The sequence below is a fragment of the Callithrix jacchus genome, chromosome 4 (genome assembly GCF_049354715.1).
Source record: "Callithrix jacchus isolate 240 chromosome 4, calJac240_pri, whole genome shotgun sequence".
NCBI classification, from domain to species: Eukaryota; Metazoa; Chordata; class Mammalia; order Primates; family Cebidae; genus Callithrix; species Callithrix jacchus.
The window spans coordinates 157,162,623-157,186,830 of record NC_133505.1 but is presented as its reverse complement, the minus strand read 5'-3'; the positions used below and the strand labels follow the sequence as shown (position 1 = coordinate 157,186,830).

Here is a 24,208-nt window from a genome sequence, read left to right as displayed (position 1 = left end):
TCTTGGCTCTGATTTTCCTACATTTGAAACATTTAACAGCAATAAATGTTAAATGTTTACTTATTGCTGTTAAATAATAAACAAACCTGTACCACATGGGCATGATGGGATCAACTGAGATAATGAACGTGGAAGTATTCTGGCTGTAAACCGCCAGGCAAGTGCGGTTTCTCTGTTCTTCTGGTTTGGAAGGCAGTTTCGTGTTTACTACCTCAGCTGGTGTTTACGACACTCTTTTGAGTCGGGTAGAACAAGCACACTTGTTCTCATTGTTCATGATAGTCATGTTCTAGAAAGCCACTGCGAACACTGAATGAGCACATATCGAACCCCTTGCTTCAAGGTTAGGTTCCTGGGAGCCTCTGGTCACAATATTTTTGTGAACTGATCAATATATAACCTTGTTTCATGTGTGTTTCTGTTTAAACATATTTTATTTAATATACAGTTTCTGGGAGTCTCTGGTCGCAATATTTTTGTGAACTGATCAATATATAACCTTGTTTCATGTGTGTTTCTGTTTATACATATTTTATTTAATATACAGTTTCTGGGAGTCTCTGGTCACAATATTTTTGTGAACTGATCAATATATAACCTTGTTTCATGTATGTTTCTGTTTAAACCTTTAATATACAGTTTTGATTCATTAGCATTAAACCACAGCCAGCAGAGCTGTAAATCACAACTGGATAAAGTTAGGACGTGTGTTTTCTCCATAAGGCACATACTGGCCTTCCTGAGCCAAGGAACACCTGGCATCTTAGTGCTATGCTTGGAGACTGTTTTTGTTTGTTTGTTTGAGACAGAGTCTCGCTCTGTCGCCCAACCTGGAGTACAATGGCACGATCTCAGTTCACTGCAACCTCCGCCTCCTGGGTTCAAGTGATTCTCCTGCCTCAGCCTCCCAAGTAGCTGGGATTACAGGCATGCACCACCACACCCAGCTAATTTTTGCATTTTTAGTAGAGATGGGGTTTCACCATGTTGGCTAGCCTGGTCTCGAACTCCTGACCTCAGGTGGTCTGACCACCAAGGCTTCCCAAAGTGCTAGGATTACAGCTGTGAGCCGCCACACCCAGCCAGAGGCTCTTTTAAACAGCAAAATCATCAGAAAAAAAAATTCAAAATTTGTGGCACTAAGTGAATACTGTGAAAAATCCCCTTTTTACACTACGAGAGCAGCAAGGAGGCAGAACGTCGGCCCAGGCCTCAGGGTGCTCTTTTGTTTCACTGCTCTGCAAATGACCTGGAAAGCATCCTTAGTGTTGATCTGGGGGTTACAAATAAACGTTAGCAAGCAGATGAGTTCATAAATATGGAATCCATGAATAATTAGGACCCGTTACCCATATTTCACAGTCATTACAGCTAAAATCTTACGTAACCTGCCCAAGGTCATGTTTATGTGAGTGGCTAGACAAGGGCTTGAGTCACACCTTTTGGTCCAGCTGCTGGTTTCTCCAGCAACACGTTCCTCCTCTTCTTTCAGCTGCCAGAGCCCACTCACGGGCCAGCTGCATAATGCGGGAGTTACCTGAGTAAAGAAATCCAAGCTCCTGATTCAGGAAAGGAATTTCTGGGTCATCTGAATCCAGTATGTGGAAGGTTCAGATTAGCCAGAGGAAGCCTCAGACAACTTCTTGTTTCCTCTGAGACTTCCACCAAAAAACCCAGGCCGAATAGGATCTATGCAAAGAAATGCAGTCACCTACGCATGTGCCGGCTCCGTCTGAATCCTCTTCATTCCAATTCCTGGTAGAGCAACAGAGAAATGTCCAAAAAGCTGTAGTGAGGAAAACAGACCCATAGCAAAATGGGTAAGCTTTGCACAGTGACAGTATCAGAGCCAATGAGGTTTATCTGAGGTGCGATTATTGCTAATTGAAAACTTTTCCCAATACCCTGCCTTGACGACTTGAAATATAGAAGCATTGGCAATTGTTGACAGTCTCTATGGAGATTGAACTTTGTTGGAATCAAAATGGAAAAAAAGAGAAAAATGGATAAAAGTTTTTTAAAACAGAAAGGGGAATAAAAATCAGCCCTAAGAGTGGGGTCTCCCCCAGATCTCAGATCCTGTGAATTTTCACTCCAGTATTTTCTTTCTGCCATTACCTTTTTTAGAGACGATCTCACTCTGTTGCCCAAGCTGGAGAACAGTGTTGTGCTCATAGCTCACTGAAGCTTTGAACTCTTAAACTCAGAGGTCCTCCTGCCTCAGCCTCCGGAATAGTCAGGACTATAGGCACGTGCTACCTTGCCCACCTAAGTTTGAATTTTTTTTTTTTTTTTTACAGAACATGGTCTCATTAAGTTGTCCCGTCTGGTCTTGCATTCCTGGCCTCAAGCAATCCTCCCACTGCAGCTTCCCAAAGTGCTGGAATTACAGGCGTGAGTCACTGCACCAGGTCCCTAGTCACACTTTAAATTGGGAACAAGTAATTATATGGCCAGTGACTTTAACTGCCATTAAACCATGGCTGTTCTTGGTTCCTGCCCCAAATTCCAGATGTATTTAGGCAGGGTCTGCTCAACGCGGAAGTCCTGTTTTTATCCCCAAACCTGCTCTTTCTGTAGTTTTCACCATCCCAGAAAAATAGTTTCTTTCTCCCTCTTTCAGCTTTCTTAAAATCACATCTGCTAACCCAGTTTTCACCCCCTCCCCTGCACCCGCCTTGGTCCAAGCCAGCATCTTCAGGCACTGGCCTCCTAACTCTTCTCCGTTCTATTATTGCCCCTCCTGCTCTATTCTCAGGACACCAGCCAGTGGGATTCTTTTCAACATTATTTAGATGAGGACACTCTCAAAACAGTTGGCTGGCTTTCCATCTTCCCCAGAGGAAAGGCCAAAATTCTGCAAGTCCCTGTACTATTTGATCTCTAACTCACCTCCGGAACTTCACTCTCTCCTCCGTCCTCACTCCCTCTGCTCCAGCCACTTGGGCCTCCTTGGCTTTTTCTTGAAAAGGTCAGACCTCCCCCTACTGCAGGGCCTTTGCGCTTGCTGTCTCCTATGACTGTTTATATCTCTCTGCCCAGCTATCTGCAGGCTCATCCCGTTCCCTCCTTCAAGTCCCTGCCTGGATGGCACCTGTTCACTATTTAAATCTTCCCTGCCCAGGGGTTCTGCTTCTGCCTGGTTATTGGCATCCCCGGTCTTAGGTAAGATCACCCAGCTGGATCATCTCCAAAGCCCGGCTGCTCCTCCGTGGTCTCCTGGCAGCAGCTTCTGCAGATGCAGAACCCAACTGCATGACCCAAGAGGAATGCACTCACCTCCACAGTCAACCTTGAATGAATGAGTGAGCGACAGCCAGAGCAGATGGATTTCCAAAGTCCAGTGGACTCAGGAGGAAGGGCGGGAGTGAAACCCTTCCAGGTGGTTTACCTTTTTCTCAGCTTCCCTTTTGCTTGTAACACTCATCACCATTTGACAGTGCATATTTATTGTCAGTGTCTCTCACCAGGATGGAAACTCTCTGAGAGCAGGGAATGCTTTTCACTTTGTTGGCCTTTTTCATTCCTAGCACCTGGGAGGGTTTCAGGTCCCTTGGAAACTGAAGGAGCAAATGGGGAAAGGTAACTACATGTTTGAGATTGGAAGGAGTTACAGACCACCACCACTCACATGGCTCTTCGCCCTGTCTTCCTGCTGAGCTGCCAGTGTGCCCTCACCCAGATGCCTCCAATCTGCAGCAGGCAGCAGGAAGGAAAGAGAAGTTGGGGCTGTGGCTTTGCATTCCCCTGGACTCTTACATTAGCAATGAGGATGCCTGGGAACAGAGGCTGGGAAGGTAAGGGTGTTTCCAATTTTGCAACCTCAAAGAGAAGCTGATGCGTGAAACAAGGTGAATTCTCCTGGGAACACCTGAGGTTGGCCATCACCCGGCTGTGCTCCCAGTGCAGGAAATAGGCCCTCAGCAGCCATGCGGCCCCGAGGGAGAGTGGGCCCACAGTAGGGGACTGGGGTGTCTGATGGGTCAGGGGAGGCCTCCAGGCCTGCCCATGCCTCTTTTCTCCCCAAGCTCCCTTCTCATTCTGCCCCACTCCTCCACCAGCTGCCAGGCCTGTCCTCAGTCTCTCTCTGGCCTCTTTTGTTTTGTTCTCTCAGTTATATGGTGTGCATCGCTTTACAACAGGAACACTACTCACATGCTGCTAAGAACACAAGGAGTAGCTTTGTTCGGCCTTTATACTCAGAGGGTCCCAAGATGCAGAGAAGATCCAACTACTCTTTCTTTTAAATTTCAATCGTTTTGGGGGTACAGGTGGTTTTTGGTTACTGGATAAGTTCTTCAGTGGTGATTTCTGAGATTTCAGAGCACGTCACCTGAGCAGTAAGCACTGTACTCAATTTGTAGTCTTCTGTCTCTCACTTTCCTCCCACCCTTCCTCCCGAGTAGACTGGACTTTGGAAATCCATCTGCTCTGGCTGTCACTCACTCATTCATTCAAGGTTGACTTGGAGGTGAGTGCATTCCTCTTGGGTCACGCAGTTGGGTTCTGCATCTGCAGAAGCTGCTACCAGGAGACCACGGGGGAGCAGCTGGGCTTTGGAGATGATCCAGCTGGGTGATCTTACCCAGGATGGGGGATGCCAATAACCAGGCAGAAGCAGAACCCCTGGGCGGGAAAGGCTCATCTGGCTGTGGAGATGCTTTGGTCACGGAAGCCTGGGGGATTGTCTACTCCATTGCACTGTGAATTTTGTACTTTTTAGACTTTGAGATGATCAGAGAAGTATTACATGTGGTCTTCCCATTTCTTTGACTTTTTTTTTTCTGAGACGGAGTCTGTCTCTGTCCCCAATCTGGAATGCAGTGGTGCAATCTGGGCTCGCTGCAACCTCTGCCCCCCCAGGTTCAAATGATTCTCCTTCCTCAGCCTCCTGAATATCTGGGATTACAGGCATGCACCACCACACCCAGCTAATTTTTGTATTTTTAGTAGAGACAGATTTCACCATGTTGGCCAGGCTGGTCTGGAACTCCTGACCCCCAGTGATTCATCTGCCTCGGTCTCCCAAAGTGCTGGGATTAAGGCGTGAGCCACCATGCCCAGCCCTGGCCTTAGCATTTCTTTGTCTCTATTTTAGGTTTTTTTCACATTTGAGGTTAACAAGTCATAGAATAACCAGCATAGCTGACATTTCCAAAGAGATCTACTGTGCCAGATTCTGGGCTATGTGCTGCACACATGTAGTCAAAATCACCTGTGAGGCAGGCACTCGAATTGCCCCCACTTAGCAGGCGAAGAAACTGATTGTCAAAACAGTCAAGAAACAGGGCCAGGGGCACGTGGGGCAGATGCAGCCCCCGAAGTCCCTGCCCTGTTGTCTTCGGACTCTCATTTCTTCCTGGGCATGAGGTGTCTTCTAATCCTCCTGAGACACTTCAAGGAAGATCAACATGCACTCCAGCCCTGAGCAGCCCTGGGTCTATCTGCAACACACAATGACCTGAAAGAAGAGAGCAAGGCAGGTTCAGCCCCAGAGCCCACCTGCTTCCAGTAACGAGACTTTTATCTTCAGCAGAACCACCGAGTGAGGCTCCAGCAATAGAAATGTATGGGAGGAACTTAAGCTCTTTATCAATAGTTTTCTTTCAGAATAAAGGGAGAACAAATAGGTTCTATTTTGCAAATTTTAAAATTCCAATTAAGAAAACATTTTTAAGTAGAGAGAAACATCAGCAAAGTTTTTTTTGTTTTTTTGTTTTTTTTGAGACAGAGTCTCACTCTGTCATCAAGCTGGAGTGCAATGGTGTGATCTCAGCTCACTGCAACCTCCACCTCCCTGATTCAAGCGATTCTCCTGCCTCTGCCTCCTGAGTGGCTGGGACTACAGGTGCGTGCCACCATGCCCAGCTAATTTTTGTTTTTTCAGTAGAGATGGGGTTTCACCATGTTGACCAGGATGGTCTTGATTTATTGACCTTGTAATCCACCCACCTCAGCCTCCCAAAGTATTGGGATTACAGGTGTGAGCCACCACGCCTGGCCCAAAGTATATTTTAATAAACCTAAGGATAACCCTGGCATTAGAAAGAGAACCTCCCTCCTCAGGTGGAACTCACTCATGGGGAGAGGACGGCAAACGTGAAGACCATAACTGGGGGCTTCTGCCAGAGTCTCCTCTGACCACTGTTGGCTGTGCCCAGGCCATGCCAAGGGCCTGCCTGAATTTCCTTGCCTTGTGAATACATCTGGATTTTAGTCAAGGAGACAGCTAAGCCTAGCCCAGAGTTGTGCCAATGAGTGGGTGTTTAATGAAATAATGGATTAACACTGAAGTCCAGATTGCTCGAGGAAATGTGGAACCAATGAGCAAAGCCTGTCCCTGCTTCCAGGTTCCAAGAGGGTGAGGCTGGAGACAGACCTGTGAATGGCCGTGAGTGGAGGAATCCTTGGGTAGAAATGGGAAGGCCAGTGCCTTCTACCTCTCAGTCTTGTCCCGGGTAGCTCCTACAAAGCAGGGTGTCCACCCACAGGGCATGGAACCAAGGACCCTTCACAGAATAGCCTGTGTTTCCAATGGCCTGTGTCACCTCAGCAGACTCCCTTGGTTCAAAGTATAAAAAGAAAGCTCCCCTGTTCTGACCACAAAGGCCCCGTTGCCATCAGGGCTACAGGGCTAACTTCAAAAGCTTCTTTGGGCTTCACAGGAAAACGAGAGTTTCTGGGATAGCTACATGTAAAGAAAAATTAGCCTTCATATTTTAAAATGATAGGAATGCATCCTAAGGTCTTGCGATGGAGAGAACAGCTTTAAAAGGACCTAAAAAATACAGGATGTCATGTCATTGGCCAGATGGCATGAAATCTTCAGTGTCCTTGATTAATAAGGGGCTCTCTGCAGCCATGCATTCAGACACAATCTAAACAATGTCATCAGTCATGACATCCCCCTTCATGGGAGGGGCTGAGAAAGTCGGGGCAAATACAGGCAGCACAAGCTATTGGGTAGGTGCACACTTTTACCATCTGTGCAACATCATATTATTTGGGACATTTAGTATACACATAGAGAGAAATGGGTTTGAATCCCTCTTAAGGATACAAAACACAGAAAAAGAAAGAGAACTATTGACTGGGCACGGTGGCTCATGCCTGTAATCCCAGCACTTTGGGGGTCCAAGGCAGTTGGATCATGAGATCAGGAGATGGAGACCATTCTGGCCAACATGCTGAAACCCTGTCTCTACTAAAAGTACAAAAATTAGCTGAGCGTGGTGGCGCACACCTGTAGTCCTAGTTACTAGGGAGGCTGAGGCAGTATAGAATTGCTTGAACCTGGGAGGTGGAGGTTGCAGTGAGCTGAGATTGCACCACTGCACTCTAGCCTGCAATAGTGTGAGACTCCATCAGAAAGAGAGAGAGAGAGAGAGAGAGAGAGAGAGAGAGAGAGAGAGAGAGAGAGAGAGAGAGAGAGAGAAAGAGAGAGAGAGAAAGAATAAACTATCTTAACATTTACCCAAAAAAGCGATTTTTCTTTCGGCAACTCCCCATGAGCCATAATTATTTCAAGATAAAAAGTTTAAAATTTTAAAAAATATCATTCTGTCTCAATATGGAGGATGGATGAGGCTTTTGCAGCAGTTGAGGAAAGAGATGGCTTGTAACAGAAGTTTTACAGAGGGAGATGGATTTGAAACACATTTCAAAAATAGAACCGGACCTCCTGACAGATTAGATGTTGATGGGGAGGGGGAGGAGGAGGAATCAAGTCTAACTCAAGGTGATAGCTTAGGCAGTTGGATCAAGATTGGTGATATATTTTTTGTTTCTGAAAAAAAAAAAAATCATTGGGAAAAAAGATTCCAATTGGCTGTCACTGCAAAATAACAAACCTGAATAAATATCTTAGAAACAATGTATCATTAGTAACATTTGAAACAAACAAACAAAAAAAGTCCAGGAATTGAACTGAAGTTGGAAAATCTGGGTTTTATTTGTTTTTGTTTTGTTTTTTAGCATCAAAATGTGAGATGAGAAAATCTGGGCTCTAATCAAGGTTTTACTACAAATTGTGTGACCCTGTTAGACTCACTCAATTCCCACAGCGCCTCGGTTTCCTCATCTGCAAAAAATGAACTAAATTGAAGAGCTCTGAAATCCTGGGAAACATGTGCCATTAATGCTGAAGCTGTTTGACTCCTTTTTTACCTCCCGACTGACTTTAGTCACGGTGAGTAGCACAATGGCTTGCATTTTCTCTGGACACTAATTCTCAGAACATAAGTTGCTTTTAATTTTGTATCTGTGCCATCTTTGCACTCCAGGAACAGCCCCCATGTGGCTCCCAGTCCTAGAAAATCAGCACTTTTGCAAAGCATCCCAACCAATGCCCAGGCAGTAATAAAATACACCATGGCCCCAGGCTGCATTTCATCTTTCGTAAGCCTTCCAAGCTCCACATGCTCTGTGCCAGGATCAGCTGAGTGGACACGGGAAATCCACTGCTGACCAGGCTTAAACCATATCTGGACTTGGGCTCAGCTGATGAATACTGTGAGTTCTTTTTAGTGTGTAGCCTGGCCCCCTGCCTAGACACACAGCTACATTCAGCCACCTCTGCTGCTGTAACTAGACCACGTACCTCACTTCCTGTCCTCAACTATAGGCAGGGTCGTTTAGACTGAAGGCTATATTCTGAGTGTAACTTGATTGACACACTACATTTCTTAACAGCAGATTTTGTCTATCCATGTAACTATCGCTTATGAAGTGCAAGGAAGGCTCTGTTTTGAGAAGACATGGCCTCCAGAAAGACAGTAGCAAGGACTTCACATGCATAGAAAGGTCTTAAAGAAATCAAAAGTTGGGCCGGGCGTGGTGGCTCAAGCCTGTAATCCCAGCACTTTGGGAGGCCGAGGCGGGAGGATCACGAGGTCAAGAGATCGAGACCATCCTGGTCGACATGGTGAAACCCCGTCTCTACTAAAAATACAAAAAAAAAAAAAAAATTAGCTGGGCATGGTGGCGCGTGCCTGTAATCCCAGCTACTCAGAAGGCTAAGGCAGAGGTTGTGGTGAGCCGAGATCGCACCATTGCACTCCAGCCTGAGTTTCGTTTTCCAAGAGCGAAACTCCATCTCAAAAAATAAATAAAATAAATAAATAAAAACTCCATTCAAGTTCCAAATAGGCCCATTCAATCGCTCCCTTTACTCAACAGATATTTGGTGATGTCTTCACTGGACCTACAATGTGACAAGCATGTGCCAGGTGGACAGGGAGCAATGGCCACTTGCAGGGGTCTTGCTAATGTCACTTGTCCTAGAGACGGACACCCAGAAACTCAGTCCTGGGAGCCCTTTCCTCAATGAGGGCAGCAAATCACTTTTCAGGTCATACGTAATCAGATTTTGCAGGCAGTGGTCTCTGGATGGCAATAACAGTCAAAGCACAACCAACCTGTGGAAGAGGTGTTGCTCTTCTTCTAGTGAGTAGTGTGAAAGGAAAGTCAATCTCAGGACCCCAAAATCACTAAGCCAAAGGGAAAAATCAAGCTGGGAACTGCATCAGGCAAACCTCCCTGCCATTTTATTCCTACCTAAGATAGCTACAAAAATTTTTTTTTCTTAAGCTACATACGTCCCTTACCACTTGCCTGCCAGGAAATTCCTTATGGGCCCCAAGATCTTTATCCTAAAATTATTCTGTTGAATTTCACCCTGACAATGTAAATTGATAGCTTATCTTCACAGGTGCAGACCTCAAGACAGAACTCAAAGCCATCCCTCTGTTCACCTGAGGTAAATGCATATCTGATTACTTTCTCTGATGCAAAAATGCAAATTTGCAGAGCTAGATGAAGGCATAAGTGACTTTTCCTCTAATTCCCTCTCACCTGTAAATTGTATATTTGGTGAAAGGACGATCATAGACTCAAAAGAATGCAATCATTTGTCTCTTATCTACCCATATCTTTAAAAAAGGCCTTCCTCTTTCCCCAATATCCACACTTTCCCCTTTAAATATTGAAGCCTTCAAAATCATCTTTGAAGAAGGCACAGACCTCCCTCCCGGGGACGTGTTCTTAACCTTGGCAAAATAAACCTTCTAAATTGATTGAGACCTATCTCGGGTACTTTTTGGTTCACAGTAGGAAATCAGAATATTTGAAAAGAACTAGACCTGAATTGTCATAGTCCAAACAGTCCTACAGAAAAGTTCCCACTCATTTATCTCCAGTGTTTTGTTTGTTTGTTTTGAGATAGTCTCACTCTGTTGCCCAGGCTGGAGTGCAGTGGCACCATTCCAGCTCACTGAAACCTCTGCCTCCTGGGTCCAAGTGATTCTCATGTCTCAGCCTCCAGAATAGCTAGGACTACATGCATGTCCCACCACACCTGGCTAATTTTTGAATTTTTAGTAGTGATGGGGTTTCGCCATGTTGGCCAGGCTGGTCTCAAACTCCTGACCTCAAGTGCCTCCAGTGTTTTTAAGCTATTTTCTATATTAAATGCTTTCTTTGGTCATGTGCTGTCTGAAAATCCTTATGCTTGAGTAATTCAGTCCACATAAGAATCCTATGAAATAGGCAACATTACTGTCCCCAAGAAAAAACTGAGGCACAGAGAATTGAAGTAACTTACCCACAGCTAGGAGGTAGTCGAATGGGCATCTGGCTGCAGTGACTGTGTGTCTAACCATTAGGGTGTTCTGCCACTAGGCCACAGAGCCCTGTGAGCTGTGGAGGTGAGCCCAACAATTGGCCCCCCAACCTCTAACTCTAGCTCATGTGGTTTCCTAAGCCTAGAGGTAGATGGAAGGAAAAGTGGAGGGCCAGCTCAGTTGCGCTCTGGAGCTGAGACGCAGAAATGGTATTCCACTGGGGAGGCCACCAGGAGTGTCACATCCTTCGCTGCATGCTCAGCTTGGTCAAGGCTCTGCAGTCAGCAAACTACCAAGAGCACCAACCACGCTTGCCTCCAGTCCCTCATGGCTAGGCCCAAGGCAGAGTCCAGACTGCCACACAGAGCAGCTGGCTGACTCCAGAGCAGCCCGCATTCCAAGGGCTCAGAAGTATCAACATTGGGCACCTGTAATCCCAGCACTTTGGGAAGCCAAGGCCAGCAGATCACAAGATCAAGAGATCGAGATCATCCTGGCCAACATGGTGAAACCCCATCTCTACTAAAAATACAAAAGTTAGCTGGGCATGGTGGCACGCGCCTGTAGTCCTAGCTAATTGAAAGGCTGAGGCAGGAAAATCACTTGAACCCAGGAGGCGGAGGTTGCAGTGGGCTGAGATTGCGCCATTGCACTCCAGCCTGGCGACAGAGTGAGACTCCAACTCAAAGAAGTATCAACACTGCCATTTGCTGCTCATTGCACCATCTCCTACCAGAGATGGCAGGGAAGATGTTTGCATGGGAAGATTTGTAAACTCCTACATTCTGCAGCAAAAAGGTTTGTCTTCTGTAATCAGGGACATTGGGAGGATCCCCAGAAAGGAGACACCTATTGAGCACCAGGTGGTAGTACTGCCCACACGGAAGCAGGGACAGCTGACAGATGGCCATTTTTTTTCTAGCCCAAAAAGGTGGCATTTCTAGAGAACAAGTTTCTCAGCTGCAGCAAGAGTCTATGGAACATGAGGTCACTGGGGTGGGGCCTGTCATGGTGAAGACCCCCCACTTCCTGGGGCAACTGTTCTGTCCTCCCTCTGCCAGGCTGTGATGGACCATTCAACAATGCCTGAACGTCCTCTGACAGAAGCCACCTCTGCTCTGCACCCCTGTTAAGGGAGGTGGCCCACATCAGGAAATATAAAGGTAATCATGGGTCGAGTCACACTGTCACTAAGAATCAAACATCTGTGGCATTCAAATCTTTAATGGACCTAAGCTTTGGGGTCATTTATTTCTTAGTGGTTTTATTTCAAATGCGACTTGAACAGCCAGTGGTTGGGTTTCTCAGAACTAGGGTGTACAGCCTGAGTCAATTTCACTGGTGTCCACAAGCCTGAGCCCAGGGGTTCCGAGGGGCCCCAAGTGCCCACTCAGCAGGAGCCCCCACCAGCTGCCTCATGCCTGCCACATGTCTCGGGTAAATCCCAGCACAGCTTGGGGGAAAAATGGCCAACAGCAGGCCTCAGCAACGTGTCACAAATGGGTCCAGATTATCTGTGAGGGTGGAGAGAGCAAGTCCCAACAGAGTCTGTGGAGATCTGGGATCTGCCTCTGAATCCAGACCTGAAAGGCAGATGTGGTCCGTCTGAATTGCTGAGGCACCGAGACACTGGCATGCACCTGAAGGTGAATGGGTGATTACTTCAAAATGGCAACGACTCTCTGGCACCACCTTTCTGCATTTTGTTCCCTGATTGGATACTCTAAAGGCACTCCTTCAGTCAGTGCCCTGATTTTTAAAGTAAAAAAGGAGAAAAAGAGATAATGTCTCAGGAGCAACTTCCTGCAATTATCTTATGAAATCATCTGAGTTTCTATTTATAACCAGACCATTGCTCAAATGCCAGCAACCTAAAATTGCAAGCACATACACATATTCTCCCTTGCTGTCAACATTTTACTCTTCTTCTAGGCATTAGCATGACCAGACATACCTTATTATTTATAAAATAAACCATCAGAATTAGAAATGTTGCCTAGCACATCATAGGTGCTTGGTAATCCTTATTGAATGATGAATAAATTAATTAACAGATCAACAAAGAGGAGGTCCCCTGCAAATCCATTCAGAACCCAGCTTGGGCTGGGCTTTGAGGAGTCCCTTTTTTCCTTGGCTCCCTGCCCATTTTTCTCCTCCAGGGCCCCTCAGCTTTGCTGGTTTTAGCCCTTGGCCCCCCGGGGTTCCTGCACAGCTCTGAGTCACTTGGTTTCAACCTGAGAAGCTAAGGTGGCTGTCTGGCCTGAGCTCTGCAGATGGAAGTCTGAGGTCATTAAAGTAAAATATCCATCAAGTCTTGGTGCAACTTTAATGCATTATTCATCCCACAGAAAAAAATTTTTTTTTTTTTTTGAGATGGAGTCTCACTGTTTCCCAGGCTTGGAGTGCAGTGGCGTGATCTTGGCTCACTGAAACCTCTGCCTCCTGGGCTCAAGTGATTCTCCCTCTGAGATAAACCCTCTGAGTAGCTGGGATTACAGGCATACACCACCACTCCCAGATAATTTTTGTATTTTTAGTAGCAACAGGGTTTCACCATGTTGGTCAGGCTGGTCTTGAACCTCTGACCTCAGGCAATCTGCCAACCTCAGCCTCCCAAAGTGCTGGGATTACAGGCATGAGCCACCATGCCCAGCCCTGTCCCACAGAGTCCAGATATCCTCTCCTAAAATGAACAAACAAAAAATCATAGTAAATGGGAACATATTGGTGTAGAGGTGAGAAGATAAGAGGCTGCCCCATCAGGAGTCAGGATTCAGACTCACACTGCATTTTAAGAGGCTGCCCCATCAGGAGTCAGGATTCAGACTCACACTGCTTTCAAGGAACAAAGACTTCACTCTTTTTTTTTTTTTAGTGGTGGGATCACAGCACACTACGGCCTTAATCTCCCAGGCCCAAACAATCCTCCCACCAGTCTGCCAAGTAGCTGGGACCTACAGGTGCACACTACCATGCCTAGATTGTTTGTTTGTGTTTCAGTAGAGACAGGGTCTTGCTATGTTGCCCAGGCTGGTCTCAAACTTCCAGAGGAAGAGGCTCTGGATTTAATCACTTTGCCTCACTTGGGTGAGGCTTCAATTCCCAGCCACATCTCAAGTGAGCAGCACAGACTGGATATCCCACAGACAGCTGTCCTCCCTGTGTCATCATCTCAGGGATGAGGGGGGATTGAGGGTGCAGCAGGGTTTTTTGGAGGGCCCTACAGCTATTTCCTTGCAAGGAAGCTGAAGATGACTGCATGATGAGGCCAGGCCTCTCTGGTGCAGAGGAAGTGTCCAGGTCACCTGGAAAGGCAGTGCTGAGCAGAGGGACAAGCAGCATGTCCTAAGGACAGGCCACCTATCTGAGTTCCTTTTGGGCTTAATCCCCATGACATGGAAATGCACCCAGGCTTCTTGGAGGATGAAGACAAGAAACTAGGAAGCACGTCTTCCCTTTACCACTCTAGACATTCACTATAGGAATGTGAAATACTCATAAGTATCAATAAGCAGCCTTTTTTTCCGATTCTGGAGTTACCAATTTAAAAAAAATTCCCAAAGTCTGAAGGTCAGTGTGCAAAACAGATGTGGCCCAGGAATTCTAACACCTGCATCTCCATCTCTTTCCCAGAAAATGCTACAGCAAGCCAGATCATGAGTAGTGTGGCTAAGAGGAACCTGAACCCTCTCCGGGGGCACAAACACTTCCACCTCCTCTCTCTGCCAGCATCAGGGACAATGGGGTTGATCTGACTTGAAACCACTTCAAACTCTCAAAATGGCTGTTTCAAAAAATAATACCATGGAAATCATCCAGGCTGGGCTTCATTCATGTCACTTGCGAAAAGAAAACCAGGTCATTCTCCTCTCCTCCTCCTTCCCTCTTCCTCCTCCCTTCCTCCTCCTCCTCCCTCTCCTTTTCCTGTTCTTCCTCCTTTTCTCTGTTTCTCCTCTTCCTCCTCCTCTTTCCCTCTCCTTCTCAGGTGCTCTAAAATATGAGGCAAAATCCCCAACTAGCACAAGGCACTAAGGGCATTACCCAGTTCATTAGTGGATCAAGCACCCAGGGACTGCCAGGGATTTAAAACTCTGCGTGTGTTCTCTTCCTGAGCCAATAATTCCCCATTTGTCAGCAGTTTGCTGAGGTTAAGTCTTGTCATTAGCATTCATGTCCAGTTGAAACATTGTAAGATGTTATATTCAACAAAAGCATCTTGTCCTTCATCAAGAAAGAAGAAGGGAGCTGGCTTTTCTCCAGTCATTTCTTAAAAAAATTAAGTGGGTAAATATCTTCTCAACACTTCCCAGAAATAAGCTCTTAAAGTCCCTGCTGTTAAACAAAATTGCTATCCATGGCAGAGAGGGATGCAGGAGCAGCCAATTGACTGGGGGAGATTCTCCTGCCATTCACTGGCATTCGCCATGTGCCTCCACTAGCTAAGGGTGCAGAGGGCATCAGGCATGGCTGCTGGTCTCAAGGGGCACCACAATACCATGGATAACAGCCAGCTCCTATCTAGCACCTACCTGTGTTGGTGCCTTATAGACGCTGCCCCTGAGCCTGAGAACAATCTTTGAGGCAGATGATGCAGGATTTAATTGAGGAACAAGCCAAGCACATAAATGATGAAGAACAATATAAAGAAGTATATCTAAAGTTCCAAACACCTGGCAAAAAAAACTACATTACTAGAGCTGCACAGAAGGAGAGGTCAACTAAGGTGGCCCTGCGAGGTTTACAGAAAGTATTGCCGTAAGAGAGGAAGGAAAAGGCCATCCAGGCAGGGAGGAGGAGCCCAAGCCTGGATTCAGAGGCAAGATGTGTACGCAGGACCTGGAGGAAGAATTTAGGGGAGTGGAGGAGGGAAGGCAGTGTCGGGGAGATGTCTCTGGTGGCTGGGGGCAGGGAGGGAGTCCTTTCACTGGGTGGATGAAGCCTCCCACATTTCTACCCTCATGCCTCTGCACTAAAGGGCTCCCCAAATATACTGAAGTCAGCTTAGAACCCCGTGGGTGACCTTTCCCAGGCTGAGCTTCCCCCTCTTCCTGGGAAGCCTCTTGCAGCTGCTTCATTTCAGGGCATCTCTCTCCTTCTGACTGCCTACAGCACTCACGGCCTGGAGAGCCCAAATGACCGTGCGTCCTTTTTATGGTCATGCGTCACTTTCTCATCCATCATGATGCGTGTGGTTAGTGTATTCAACAAGATGGTATCTCCTAGGGGTTGGGAGCGGCGTCTCACGCTTTCCAGCCTCTGCTCCCCACTCTGGCTTTGTACAGGGCTCCACCTTCGGTCCTCTGATCCTCTCCACATGGAGTAGTCCAGTTACTGGTTGAGGGTGTCCATGTTTTTGGTGTTTTGAACAAAGAATTAGACAAAATGCATAAATAAAGCAAGGAAAGAATAAAGCAACAAAAGCAGAGGTTTATTGAAAATGAAAGCACACTCCACAGGGTGGGAGCGGGCCCAAGCAAGTGGTTCAAGGGCCCTAGTTACAGAATTTTCTGGAGTCTCAATACCCTCTTGAGGTTTCCCATTGATTACTTGGTGTATGCTGTATGCAAATAGAAGATGAAATCAAGTTACAAAGTCACTTACTCAGTAGGTAGGCATCCTATGTAAATGGAGAGGATGAAGTGAAGTTACAAAGTCACTTACTCAGTAGGTAGGCATCCTATGTAAATGGAGAGGATGAAGTCAACTTACAAAGCCATTCACATTCCTGTCATTGCTGAAGCGGTTCCATTTGATTTGGTTCTAGGGAGTCCTTAGGTTCCCTTCCTCCAGGTCCCATTCTCCTACCTTTTCCCCTTGATGTGCTTTTTTTTCTTAAATCCACCATTGATTCGCAGATAACCCCTATGCCTTCTCTCTGAACTCAGTCCTTTTGTTACCCAGGTTGTACTCCTATGTCTCCCATTTTCCATGAGACAATTCCATGGCCATGTCTTGTCATCGCCTCAAATGTAATATGTACAAAACAGAATAATCTATATTCACTGATAACCAGCTCCTCGCCTTTGTCAAACATTTCACAATTCCTTCCATTATACACACCTTTGACAAAATACAAATTATAAATGAAATGTTTATTTAATTGAATTTCTGTATACTGCATCTGACTCCCTGTGGTCAATCTCCACCAAGCACGGTAAGAGTTCCAATAGTGTCACCGTGTGACATCTCTCCTGCTCAGCCACCACTCACCCCACAGACTCCATGGAGTGGAATATATTGAGAGTCCAGAAATCAGCCCCAAGCGTTCAGGACACTTTTATGAATTAAAATGAGCCACCAAAGTGATGCCAAAAAATTAATATCCAATGTTTATACCTTTGCCTATAGGAGCGCCTTCTCAAGGTCTCGCCCAGCACCTATTTATTCTTACCTTACATTCAGTCCTAATGAAACTGGCTATTTGGCTTACAACTCCGTGGTAGAAGCACAAAAGCATAAGAGAGACAGGAACCACAGAGGTTAGCAGCAGAAGCAAGACCACACTCAGAGGGAGGAGATGATTTGAAAGCTGTGAGACCCTCTTCTATGAAGGCTGAAAGCCATAGCTCGTCTGACAGCAGCCTGATCTTAGATGACAGCATAGGAATTACACAGAATAACAGCGAGTATTGGTCTAATACTTTACATTTTGCACAATGTTTTAAAAATTATTTTGTCTGCTTCCCTCAGGCATCTTTTGAAAGAAATAAGACAAGGATTATTCTAATTCTGCACATAAGGAGACAGAGGCACACATGGAGTGACTCACCCAAGGCCAAGGAAGAAGTTAGCAGAGCTGCTGGGTGTTCAATCCCTCCATCTTACACCCTCCACATTTGGGTCAGATATGGGGAGAGGAGATTGGTTCATTTTTCTTTGGGGTTCTCTTCTCTGTCCTCTCCTCTCCACTCTTGACAGCCCTGGACGCCCTGCCCTCCTCTGCCAACCATCCCTGCCTCACCTGGATTTCTATGAATTTCCTCCTGGCTGCTTCTCTTGACCTCAGTGGGCACCGCATCCCCCAAACCTGCACTGCCAAATCAATGCTCCCCAAATAACACCTTTTCTCAAAAGCCTGCAAGGGCCCCTCTTCTCCTGAAGCTGAGTTCCTGAGCACCTGGCTGCTGAGACCCTCCAGGATCCACCCCCATGACACACCCCCAAACCCCCACTCACAGCCCCTACCAGCTTTTTGTCCCTCTGCTCTACTGACCTACTGGCGGGATTCACTGCCTCTGGCTCCCCTTGCTTAGGGTCTCTGAGCCTTTTTGTAAATGCAATCATCTACATCAGCAGGTCCCATCCTTTTCAGCACCTGGGATGGGTTTCCTGGAAGACAATTTTTCTACGGACTGGGGGTGGGTGGCGGTGGGGAATGGTGAAGGTGGGATGCGGATGGTGGGTAGGGGCGGGTGGGGGTAGGGATGGGTGGGGGGAATGAAACTGATTCGATTCTCATGAGGAGTTCAGAACCTAGACCCTCGTACTCTCAGTTCACAATAGGGGTCGCACTCCCATGAGAATTGACTGCCACAGCTGATCTGACGGAAGGCGGAGCTCAGGCGATCGTGCTGGCTGCCCACCGCCTGTGCCACCCACCGCCATCTCCTGCTGTGTGGTCCGGTTCCTAACAGGCCAAGCACTGGTACTGGTCTGTCGCCTGGGGTTGGGGACCCCTGATCTAAATCACAGCCATGCTCTAAAACCCAGTCAAATTGCTGCCTTTTCCCAGGAGCCTTCCTTGATTACCCCCAAAGTCATTAATTTCTCTCTTTCTTTTCTCAGTACTTTTCAGTCTTGCATTTCAGTATGTGTGGTTTTGTTTTCAAGCTGCTTAATATATGTTTTTGTTGTCACTTTAATAACATGAAAGGTGTGCTAATGACAGAGGCCACGCTCCTGTTCCGTGGCCCCTCCACAGCTCCTAGCTCAGGCCTGGACCCTGTGTTAACCGAAGGATCCGCATCAGGTTCCCAAGGATCACACACTTGTTGTTTGACACCGGGGCTTCAGTGACTGGAGATATAAATCAGTCTCAAGCCCGTCTGAGTTGCTGTCACATGTTTAGAAAAACGTTTCCAGGTGTGCGCAACTGCAGGATGGTCACTGTGGGCTTTGACATCCTTAGGTGGGAAACTCGCAGACTGTCCTTGTTCTGCCTGCCTGCCTTCCCTACTTCCTTCTTTCTTTTCCTTCCTTTCTTCTCTCCTTCCTTCATTCTTTTTCTTCCTACCTCCCTCCTTCCTTCCTTCTTTCCCTGTCTCCTTCCTTCCTTTTTCCTTTCTTCCTCCCTTCTTCCCCCTCCCTCTTCCTTCCCTTCCTTTCTTCCTTTCCTCCTTTCTTCTATTCCTTCCCTTCCTTCCTTCCTCCCTTCCTCACTTCCTCCCTTCTCTACCTCCCTTTCTCACTTCCTCCTTCCCTCTTTCCTTCCTTCTTTCCTTCCTCCCTCCCTCCCTCACTTCCTCCCTTTCTCACTTCCTCCCTCCCTCCCTCTTTCCGTCCCTCTTCCCTTGTTCGTTCCTTCCCTCCCTCCCTCCTTCTTTCCTTTCTTCCTCCCTCCCTTCCTCCCTCCCTCCCTTCCTCCCTTCCTCCCATCCCCTCCTCACATTCTGCACCCTTGTTTTTAGGCTGAGACCACTACCCACACCCAGCTGTCCTTGAGTGAGCAGAATTCAGTTTTTGAAAACACGCAACTCATTCTCCCAATGAAAGTCATCTTGCAAAACTCCTCTAAAATTTATGAACTAAGGCACTTTACAGAAGAATCCAACCTAATAAACTATTTACTTCACCACAAACACTCTTTCAATATTTAAAAGTGAACACATGTTTTGTGGAGCTACAGTCAGTGTGTTTATGCTATTTTAAGTTCCGGGTTTGTTTTTGAACTCAGATTATTTCAAATAGAGCATCCATATTAATCAGCATTTTCACATGGCATCTCATTGGCTGTATTCACATAGCATTCCATTATGTTTGGTGACCATGGTTTGCTAAGTCAAGGAAATATCCTTTAAATTATATTTTCAGCAGCCTGGATGAAGGGGGATGCCGTCTGCACTGACCCAACACAGCCCCAACAAGGAGGAAACCCTGACATTTCATTTCTCTTTCACAGTCACTGCCACAAATCTTTTTATAATAGCTGCCTCTAGCTAAATGCTAGATTACTGTTGGAAAACGAGGGGGAAAGCTCATTTCCACTCCTGCCTTTCACCTGTCTCTTTCTGATAGAGGCTCAGCCCAGGCAATTTTATCACTGGCAAAAGAAGTTAGGCTGCTAGTTGTATTTTTTTTATTTTTATACCCACCTGTGTCCCTTTGTTGTAAATGTCATACCCAAAGCCTGACTCATGGGTCTTTTTTTCATTAGCTCCTCTGAGGCTGGAACACTCTAACATTGCTGTGGGGTACATGGATGGGGTCCCCAGGCTCTCAGCGTGGCCAGGGAGTGACTGTTCCAAAGACCCAGGGAGTTGCTGCTTACCACACTTACTCCACGAAGCATTAGAAAAAGATGGACTGCAAGAAACATCCACTGAACACATGGTGCATATCAGGGCCTGAAGAGCAGAAGAAAATCACACCGAGTTCAGGTTTTCACCATCTAAGGGGGAGATTGGAACAACTGCCTACCAAGCAAGCAGTAGTGGATGCTATGGTAGAGCTGTTCGCCTTCTGCAAAGGGGGCCTCGGGCAGCAGGGGTCGGCTGACCCCCACCATGTGCCCTTGTCCCACTTCTGCTGCTCTAACATCTGGCTGGAGATTCACTGCTCCTCCTCCATCCCCCACCCCATTCCCAGCTATGCAGGTGGGTGGGGCTGACTCTACCCCCAGCTCCCAGGAGGCAGGGCAGCCCGAGTAGCTCATGCTCATTAGCATATCTCACTTTGTTGGCCCCAACCATTGATTCAGGGATAGACATGTGACCTGACCCCAACAGTCACTACCTCTGGGGGAGATTTGAAGGGGCTTCTGGGAAGGAAAAATGTCTTCCTTCTATTAGTATCACCAGAAGAAGCCCTTTCATTCCCTTTGGATGTGACTGAGGATGGATGTAATTGCAGGAGCTTATGGCTGCCGTCTCATGTGTGTCCACCTGGGAATGGGCCTGCACCAAGGAAGCAGAGCCAAGGGAAGGAGAGAAATTGAAGCCTGTTATAACACATGAGCCCAGGTCCAGCCAGACCCGAGGCCAGGCCATGACTGGACCTTTCAGTTGCGTGATCCAAAAAATTACCTTTATTTCTTAAGCCTGCTTGATTTGTATCTTCTCTTACGTGCAACATAATAGAATCTGTTTGGTTGGGAAAACTGGCAGGCAAGCATCTCACTCTGATACAATGTGATAGGTGCCATGACCCATAGAGGTAAAAATCAAGAGGAGGAAAAGATTCACTCTGGCTCAGAGGGGAGAGGTTATTCTATGCTTGAGGACAGAATGAGGAGTTACCAAGGCAAAATATCCCATCTCAGATGCATTCATGGGCTTCTTAGAGTCCTAGAGCTGCAATTTTGCAGATGAGACAGGTTGGGGCTGCAGAGGGGTGACTTGGCCGAAGTCACAGTTATATGATAGGATTGGAACTAGAAGGGAGATCTCATTTTTAAAATGGTTTTCTTAATTTTAATCGGACGGGGCTTTTAACGTTTTTATTTGTAAATCCCCAAAGAATAATTTGTTATTAAAAATTATTATTATTCTTTTCTTCGATGAGTCCTAAATCAAGCTTTCTCTTTACTTGGACTGATCTTTCTTGGGAATTCACAGACGAAGGGACCTACAGACATTTTGTATAGTGTAAAAACACTCATGAGAGCAGCACTCCAAACTGCACTGAATCCAATCTTACACAAAACGATGCTGCTTTTAGGTGCTCCCTCATATTTGAGAAAACAAGGGAGAAAGTTGGAGACGATTTCAAGTCTCCATATCCAGAGGTAGTAAGGATCTTGCAGAGTCATGAGGCTATAAACAGAAGTTGGTTCCAGTCCTGGAATTCAACTTGGAAAAGACAGCACATATTAGAGGGAAAGGGTGGGAACTGTCATAAAGGAGTGAATCCGAGGCAGTGGAAAATTCTATATTCCTGGATAAGGAGGGTGGAGGGGAAGGAGAAGATAGAGTGGGAGGGGATTGCTAGAAGAATGGATCAATCATCAGTGCCCAGCAAACATTAATTATGTTCCCAGAGAATATAACTTTGCAAACAGGAAAATGAGGAGGAGGAGGAGGAGGAGGAGAAGGAGGAGGAGGAGGAGGAGGAGGAGGAGGAGGAGGAGGAGGAGGAGGAGGAGGAGGAGGAGGAGGAGGAGGAGGAGGAGGAGGAGGGGAAAACCCCTGGAAATAGTACTTTGTACATCACAGGAGATGGGAAGAAAATAAATGGAGAAAAGCAGTTATTTTAAAGACGGGGTGGGGGGAGGAGTCCAAGTCAGGATTAAAGAGAATAAGAATGTGGTGTATGGACACGCACACTAAGGAGGTGGATAAGGGCTGGGAGAAACACTCACTTCCTAATAAAAAAGAATGTCACAGCTCTTGGCTTTAATCTTTTCTTTAAGAAAATGCTTTAATATAACAAGTAAAAAGTTGAGAGTGTTTAGAAGAAAATTCATGATCTACAGGACACATGAGGGTAGGAAAATTAGAGCCCAGCAAGACCCAGTGGCCCAGACCTGCCAGCAACTCCTCTGAAAACATCCAAAGGTCAGAGTAGAGGGTCCTCAAAACCTCCTCGGGCTCCATGATCTCAGAATTAAATGTACAAGGCACAACACATCTGAGATCTCTTCAGAGGCTACAATCTGAGCTGGTGAAAGATTTGGAACTGGATACTTCGAATGATGTCTGCAGGATGAGTCCCCAGTGATCCATAGAGTTGCCTAAAAATAAAATAAAACTGTAACTTTATTCATACATTCCATGCAGAAATAGCCAAGCCTTTGGGAGGAGAGTTATATTTTCTAATGTTCTATGTCACTTTGCATTTAAAGAAGATGTTAATGGTGTTGCTTGACATATATGCAAATAACGAAGGCTACCTGCTGCCTCAGTTTCCCCTCCTCTAGCTTTATTGAGCCAATACCACAGCTTCAAGAGCCTTTGTTTCTGATTCCATTTTCTCAGGCATTGGCTTCTGTGATGAAGAAAATTAAAACTGTCCAAGTGTCTTTTGATGGCAGCTGGCTATACGACTTTAAACATCACTTCCATTAGCCACAGAATTTGGGAGTTTTATAACTCAAAATTCCAGCAGGTTCTAAATAAGGAATTAAACCCCTTCTGTGCTAAACTGTATAAACAAGCAGATGGAAGGGAGATGCAATTATTATTTTTAAAGTCATTAAAAAAAATCAATGTTCTTCCCCCCACCCCCCTCCAAATACAAAGCACGTAAATCCTTGTGATGGCAGTAAGGGCTCAAATTCTCTGCAAAGGTAAAATCTTCATCCTTGGAGATCAGAAGGCAAATAAAATTGACAAAAAATGTAGCATAGATGACAGTTCCCCAGGTGCATTGATGATGCAGATTCTCAGGTTGCAACAGATTCTGTTTCTGCTGGCCTGCGGGGGAGCTAGGAAACTGCATCTTTCACAAGCAGTCCAGGTAGTTGTACACAGGTAGCTCAGGGACCACACTATGGGGAACACTCATTCAGGGCAAAAAGCCCTGGGAGAAAATAGTAGCAAGTCAGATAGATGGGCCTGCCTGGCTGCAGAGAAAACACCAGGATTGGCTGGATCCCTTGTCTTCCAGGAGCTGACGGTCTACTAGTTACTAATGATTGGTAAGGAAACATCACTCCGATTACCTAAGACACTATATTTTGTTTTCTTCACTGTTTTAGAGGAATGGTTCCCCCATCTTTTCCTTATGAAATATCACCTTTATTATTTTCTTCCAGTGTATTAATGTAACAATCAACAGAATAATTGAATGTCGGTAGTAACAGTGCTTCTCACCAGCATGATACAACCTGTGCTTGAGAGTGACCTGAGAGAATTCAAGCCTAAAGCAAGGAATCTTGATGTCAGTACCGGGTTGCAAACTCATATGCCAACTAGCAGGTAATATATTATAAAGCCCCCACAGGTGTGAACCCAGCGGGGCAAGAATCATGACCAATAGTGTTTGACACTGTCTTCGAGTTGGGGAAACAGTAAGAAATGGTGGGGACTGCTGTAAAGTGGAACAGGGCATGTTCCCTCTAAAGAAGTCTGCTGTTGCTGGCTCTGGCCACAGTGGCATGCGGGGATGTGGGCCTAGGAAGGCCAAATTGTTCAATTTTCCTAAAGCAGCCAAAACCCAGACATTTTATGTGAAAGTTCTTTATTTTAAAGCGTTGATAATTTTTAGTTATTTTATTTTTTTTCTTTTCCTTTCAGCTGCATTTGTTTTAATGCTGAATTTACTCCCGTAAGTTTTTGTTTCTTCAGTTTCTTCTGGGATATGTTCTTTTTCTGGGCAGCCTCCTCTTCTGGTTTAGGGACAATCTATTCCTTTTGAGTAAGGATCATCTCGGTGTGGCAGGGAGAGCTCACGTGTGGGTTAATTCAACCATGAGCTCTGCAGGTCCGGTAGCG

At 46.2% G+C, this 24,208-nt stretch overlaps 1 non-coding gene across 1 annotated transcript; it reads left to right on the top strand.

Moving 5' to 3' along the window:
- The first annotated feature begins 1,823 nt into the window (after positions 1-1,823).
- LOC118153201 (U4 spliceosomal RNA) lies at positions 1,824-1,963 on the top strand. Its single transcript, XR_004742469.1, has one exon. It is a non-coding gene; the product is annotated as a U4 spliceosomal RNA (small nuclear RNA).
- The last annotated feature ends 22,245 nt before the right edge of the window (positions 1,964-24,208 follow it).